Genomic DNA, 7605 nt, shown 5'->3' on the forward strand with positions numbered 1-7605 from the left:
TGTACTAATCGGCTGAACCAAAATTATAGAAAAAATTAGCAAAAAGCATTATGAGTCTAGATTCAGGAAATTTTACGGATTTGAATTTCGAGTTTGGTAACTCGAGTTATGATTTATTTAGTGAATATGACGCAGCAGAGACAGCTTAATCAAAGTGGAATGAATAGTGAAGTTAAAGTAGATGTACTTGAATTGTTGTGTAAACATGTTAGATTTTTTTTATTAGTATTTACATACTTACTTACTAAGCTATAAGCTTACTTTGTTTCTCTCTTTTGTCTTATAGTGTTCTCCGGCTTGCTCGGAGTTAAGGATCGTGAAGATCTATCCGCACTATCCTACTTTAGGGTATTTGAACTAAACGTTTTGAATTATGGCATGTATAGTAGGCTTAATTATTTTGTTACGTGTCATATTTGTCCAGGTTTAAAATATTAGTTACAGTACTCGACCAGCTAATTTATACAAGCCTTTAAAGTTGGCTAATATTGATCAAGACATATTTATATTTCGATTATGTTTAATGGTAGGTATTATGTTCGGTAATACCTTGTATCTGCTCCTATGACAGTAGCGGGTAAGGATGTTACATTTAGTGGTATCGAGCTATGGTTTAGTCGGTTCTCGGACTAATGAAGTGTGTGTAAAAGTCTAGCTATACATGCCATAAAAATATTGTGATAGTGTGGTGACTCGATTATTCTAAAGCTGTGTTTTGTTTTAATATAGTAATGGATCCTGAAGGAACTGCGGTGATGATCTTTAGTAATGCGCCGGCTCCGCACAAGGGACCGCGCTGTGGAAAGTAGACACGAGACATTGAGACAAGGAGATGAGGCTCGGATGCCTTTCTCCAAATGATGAACAATTGGTATACTGAATTTATTCGAGCAAATCCAAATGCTCAACCTCCTCCACCCCCTCCTATACCTCAGACGATTCCTGTAGCTACTCAAGGTATAGATTTGGTAAGAATGAACAAGCCTCCGGTTGACAAGATTCGAAAACAAGGGGCTGAAGAGTTTAGAGCAAAGATCGATGATGATCCCGAGAAAGCGGAATTCTGGCTTGAAAATTCTACCCGTGTATTTGATGAGCTCTCATGTACACCGAGGAATGCTTAAAGTGTCAGTATCACTTTTGAGAGATTCGACTTACCACCGGTGGAAGACTTTGGTTGCGATGGTGCCAAAAGAAAAAGTTACTTGGGATTTCTTCCGGAAGAATTTAGAAAGAAATACATAAGTCGTGATTCATTGATCAAAACGGAAGGAGTTCCTTGAATTGAAGCGGGGAAAATGTCGTAGTAGAGTATGAACGCGAATTTGTAAGACTCAAACAAGTATGCCTGGGAATGTGTGTCCACCGAGGCCATTATGTGTAGAAGATTTGAAGATGGCCTGAATGAGGACATTAAAGTGCTTGTAGGAATTTTGGAGTTGAAAGAATTTGTAGTATTGGTTGATCGAGCTCTTAAAGTCGAAGAATTGAACAAAGAAAGAAGAAAAGGCGCTATTGAGGCCCGAGATGTCGAAAAAGATGATAAGCAAGCCATTTCAATCTCAACCAAAGAGGTCCAAAGAGACAAACCCTCGAATGACAGTTTCAATTGGGGATTCACACGAGAGATCGTGGTAGAGCATATTCGGGTCTAAATCTCAAGCTACTTGGTGGCAAGTGTGGGTAATGTGCGACCTAGAAAGCCGAGTGTCGACAATGTGGCGAGCAACATTATGGTGAGTGTTGGGGACCGAGCGAGCTTGTTTCAAGTGCGGTTCTCGCGAGCATTTTATTAGAGATTGTCCAGAGAAAGTTAAAGAAGAAAGATTTGAGTGCTAGATGAATACCACCGCTAGTAGAGGTAGACCACCGAGAAATCTTGGAGGTGGGACTAGTAGTAAACTGTGATGAAAGATTTAACGGCAAGATCGAAGCTAGAGCACCTGCTAGAGCTTATGCTATCGTGCGAGAAGATGCATCATCTCCGATGTTATTCTTGGTACATTTCTCTCTATGATACTATTGTTATTGCATTGATTGATCCCGGGTCCACTCATTCCTATATTTGCATGAATTTAGTATCCAAGAAAAAGTTGCTGTTGAATTTCTTGAGTTTACGATTAAAGTGTCGAACCCTTAGGCCAATATGTGCTAGTTGACAAGGTTTGCAAGAATTGCCCATTAATGATTCAAGGTCACTGCTTTTCCGCCAACTTGATGTTGTTACCATTTGGTGAGTTTGACGTTATCTTGGGAATGGATGGTTAACATTGTATGATGCTAAGGTAGATTGTAAACAAAAGACCCTAGAATTGAAATGTGAAAATGGAGAAATTTCGTGGGTTGAAACGGATGAATCAAATAAATTGCCTATGGTGATTTCGCACATGTCTGCACGAAATACATGAGAAAAGGGTGTGAAGCTTATCCGCTTATGTAATGAATATTGAGTTGCCCCAACTAAAATTTGAATCAGTCTTGATAGTCCGTGAGTTTCGGATGTATTTCGGAGGAATTGCCAGGTTGCCTCCGAATAGAGATAGATTTTGCTATTGATTTGTTGCTTAGCATCGCACCGATCTTGATTGCTCCATATAGAATGGCTCATTGAATTAAAAGAATTGAAGGCTCGATTGCAGGGAGTTAACAGACAAAGGATTTGTGAGACCGAGTTTCTCTCCCTGGGTGCTCTGTATTATTTCGTAAAGAAGAAGGATGGTTCAATGAGGCTTTGCATTGATTACCGTCAGCTTAATAAGGTGACTATAAAGAACAAGTACCCATTGCCGAGGATTGATGATTTATTCGATCAGTTAAAGGGGGCCACAGTGTTTTCAAAGATTGATTTGAGGTCTGGTTACTACCAGCTGAGAGTTAAGGGTCGATGTGTAAAAGCGCCTTTAGGACAAGGTATGGACATTATGAGTTTCTTGTGATGCCTTTCGGCTTAACAAATGCTCCAGCTATATTTATGGACTTAATGAATCGGATCTTCCGGCCATATTTGGATAAGTTTGTAGTAGTGTTTATAGATGACATTTTAATTTATTCTCGAGATGAGTCTGAACATGCCGAACACTTGAGAACTATATTGCAAATCTTGAGAGAAAAGAAACTATTTGCCAAGTTTAGTAAAAGTGAGTTCTGGCTTCGTGAAGTCGGATTTTTGGGGCATATAGTCTCAGGTGATGGTATTCGGGTGGATCCAAGTAAGATTTCTGCGATCGTCGATTGGAAACCGCCCAAGAATGTATCCGAGGTTAGAAGCTTTTTAGGCTTAGCCGGGTATTATAGACGTTTTGTTGAAGGATTTTCGATGATTGCCTCTCCTATGACTAAGTTGTTGCAAAAGAATGTTTAATTTGAATGGGTGATAAATGTCAACAAAGTTTTGAAAAATTGAAAGCACGATTGACTGAAGCACCAATTTTAGTACAGCCCGAGTCAGGAAAGGAGTTCGTAATTTATAGTGATGCATCATTGACAGGCCTTGGATGTGTGTTGATGCAAGAGGGTAAAGTGGTAGCTTATGCTTCGAGACAGTTAAAACCGCATGAGAAGAACTATCCTACACATGATTTGGAACCGGCATTGTTGTTTTTGCCTTGAAGATTTGGCGACATTATTTGTACGGTGAAAAATGTCGAATTTTTACTGATCACAAAAGTTTGAAGTACTTGATGAATCAAAAGGATCTGAATCTGCGACAGCGAAGATGGCTTGAATTATTAAAGGATTATGATCTAGTGATTGATTATCATCCAGGAAAAGCAAATGTAGTTGCTGACGCCTTGAGCAGAAAATTTCTTTTTACTTTGAGAGCCATGAACACGGGGTTAGCATTGTCTGATGATGGGTCAATCTTAGCAGAAATGAGAGCTAAACCGTTATTTCTCCAGTTAATTTGTGATGCTCAAAAGAATGATAGTGAGTTGCGGATCAAGAGAACTCAATGCGAATCAGGTTACGACTCAGATTTTCGAGTTGGACCAGATGATTGTTTGATGTTTCGAGACAGGATATGTGTGCCGAAAAACGATAAATTGATTCAGAAAATATTACATGAGGCGCACAATGGTCATTTATCAGTTCATCCTGGTAGCACAAAATGTATAATGATTTAAAGAAGTCTGTATTGGTGGCGGTATGAAAAGGACATTTCGAATTTGTAACCAAGTGTTTGATCGTCAACAAGTAAAAGTTGAACATCAAGTGCCTTGAGGATTACTTCAACCAATAATGGTGCCCGAGTGGAAATGGGACAAGATTACCATGGATTTTGTAACCGGTTTGCCTTTAACTCCTAAAAAGAAGGATCTTTGTTTGGGTAGTGGTTGATAGATTAACAAAGTCAGCCCACTTTATACCAAGACGCACCGATTACTCACTTGATAAATTAGCGAATTATATGTTGCTGAAATTGTGAAGTTGCACGGAGTACCTATGTCTATAATATCGATAGAGATCCAAGATTTACCTCGAGATTTTGGAAAAAGTTACAAGAAGCTTTGGGTACAAAATTGAACTTTAGTACCGCATTTCATCCACAAACAGATGGTCAAGCAGAAAGAGTAATCCGGTACTCAAGATATGCTTAGATCTTGTGTTTTAGAATTTGGAGGTAGTTGGGAGAAATATCTATCTTTGATTGAGTTTGCCTACAATAACAGCTTATCAATCAAGTATACAAATGGCACCGCATCTGAAGCCTTGTATGGTCGTAAGTGTCGAACTCCTTTATATTGGACCGAGCTTAGTGAGAAACAGATTCATGGAGTTGATCTAGTTAAAGAAACCGAAGAGAAAATAAAAGTAATTCGGGATTGCTTGAAAGCTGCTTCAGATCGACAAAAGTCATATGCAGATTTAAAAAGAAAAGAGATTGAATTTCAGGTGGGTGATAAAGTGTTCTTGAAGGTGTCACCATGGAAAAAGATTCGAGATTTAGTCGAAAAGGCAAGTTGAGTCCGCGTTTTATTGGGCCGTACGAGATTCTTGAGAGAATTGGACCGATGGCATATCGGTTGGCCTTACCGCAGAGTTAGAAAGAATTCATAACGTGTTTCATGTATCAATGTTGTGACGTTATCGTTCTGATCCTTCACATGTGATTTCTCCAACAGAAATTGAGATTCGATCGGATATGACCTATGAGGAGGAACCAATAAAGATTTTGGCTCGAGAGGTTAAACAGTTAAGAAATAAAAGTATAGCTTTAGTGAAAGTATTGTGGCAGACATGGGATAGAAGAGGCTACGTGGGAACCTGAAGAAGCTATGAGGAAACAAGACCCAAACCTCTTTTCTGGTAAGATTTTCGGGACGAAAATCTCAAAAGGGGGAGAATTGTGACAACCCGAATTAGAGCCTAATCGAATAGTGGTTTCGTGACCACAAATCGAGATAGAAATAATTGTTTTATAATTATTTTGGGGTTTATGATATGATTGCATGATTGTGTGAAAATTTCGTGATGAAATTCTATGCCTAAAGTGCTTAAATTGAAAGTAGGGACTAAATCGAATAAGTTACAAAATTTGCATCCCGAAGTTTTAGTATGAAATTGTTTTGGAATATTAATTAGGAGGTCTTAAATAGAAATTTGACCAATTTTAAGTTCATGGACAAAATTAGGACATGGAAGGAATTTTTGAAAGTTTAGTAAGGAGGGCATTTTGGTCATTTGGATATTAAATGAAATAAAATGGGAAAAATAACACAAAATTGGTCATCATCCTCCTTAGTTGCTGCCGAATTCTCCCTCTCTCCATAGCTAGGGTTTCTTCAATTTTCAAGCTCCATAGTAAGTGATTCCAAGCCCGCTTTTAATGTTCTTTACGTTTTGGAATCCGGAAGCTCGATTAAGCTTATGCTAGTAATAATTTAACCTAGGGTTCATATTTGGAAAAATACCCATAGGTGAAATTTGTGTATTTTGATGTTTTATGATAGAATATGAGGTTTTAAATTATGTTAAATAACTTGTGCTACTCGGTTTTAAGTGAAAACGAGTAAAAGCAAGATAATCGGTAAAAATACCTATTGTTCATAACTATATGATAGAGTGAGAATTTGATGTGGTTGTAGAAGAAAAAATGTTCAGCATATCATAAAACATAAGAATAAGGGCTGAAATTAATTCCGAGCCTAGGGGCAAAAATGTAATTTTGTAAAGTTTGGGGCAAAATGTAATTTTTCCATGATGTGATTTTGGATTGAAATAAATAGTATGAGTATTAAATGAGCTAAATGTGTTATTATAGATCAAGAAAGGCGGAATTGATCTCGAGCGGGGAAGGAAAAAGTTTTGGATTAAATTGCAAAATTTCCACATTTTGCACCAAGGTAAGTTTGTATGTAAATATTACAATAATTTCATGTACATTCTTATATTTCAGCCTATTATATGTATATACTAGCTGATGTTGAAGTATAAATCGACTATTGGAAGAATGGAAATAAATAATAGAGAGAGATCCGGTTGAACATTGGAAAAATCGAATAAAATAGATGGAGCGTAGCTAGGTCACATGTATGATGCCGAGTGCACATCATGTGTACAAGAAAGCTACGAGACACCTCAGTAGTAGCTAGGTCACATGTGTGATACGAGATGTATCCCATGTAGACAAGAGAGCTACGTGAAAGATAAATGTAGCTAGGTCGCATTGCGTGATTCCAAGTGAAGGACACCATGTAGACAAGAGAGCTACGTGAAAGATAAATGTAGCTGGGTCGCATGCGTGATTCCAAGTGACGGACACCATGTAGACAAGAGAGCTACGAGACAAATCGGCTAGGTCGCATGAGTGGTACTAAGTGTTCACCATGTGTACAAGAGAGCCGAACTAAACGAAGTATGATGGTGGGGTGTGTTTGAAACCATTAAATATCGAGGATTGATCCGAATTGTTCAACGGGATGGTTTTGTGGTGACATTGTGGTTTGGACCTATACTTATGGTGAATGAAATATGGTGAAAATGATTTGTGGTATATACAAATATAAGATAAAATGAGGTTAGCATAAAGAATTTGTGAAAGAGTGAAATTAGCATTAAAACTGTTTTTAGATGGTAGCAGTGACGTGATTTTGAAAAATCACCAAAAATAGGAGGAATATAATTAGAGGTTGAATGAGATGTGAAATTAAAGTTTAATGAGTCTACTTTCATATAAAAGAAACAGAGCAAGCAAAGGAATTCTATATTTTGAGATATTTACAATTGTATGTGACTTGATCAGGATGAATACGTGATCCCCTGTTCCAACTTTGAAAAATCATTAAAAATTGTACAAAGCAAATTAAGAAATATAGTTTACATGCATAAATTCCTTATTGAGACTATTTTTAAATGAAACAGACTTCAGGGTTGTTTGAATTGTGTACTGAGAGAAATTAAATTTGTAGTGAACAGAGGTCAGATCAGTCGAGCTGTGTAACAGGGGAAACTTTAACTAATAAACTGTACTAATCGGCTGAACCAAAAATTATAGAAAAAAATTAGCAAAAAGCTTTATGAGTCTAGATTCAGGGAAATTTTACATATTTGAATTTTGAGTTTGGTAACTTGAGTTATGATTTATTTAGTGAATATGACGCAGCA

This window comes from Gossypium arboreum, chromosome 4 (assembly GCF_025698485.1).
Source record: "Gossypium arboreum isolate Shixiya-1 chromosome 4, ASM2569848v2, whole genome shotgun sequence".
Classification (NCBI taxonomy): domain Eukaryota; kingdom Viridiplantae; phylum Streptophyta; class Magnoliopsida; order Malvales; family Malvaceae; genus Gossypium; species Gossypium arboreum.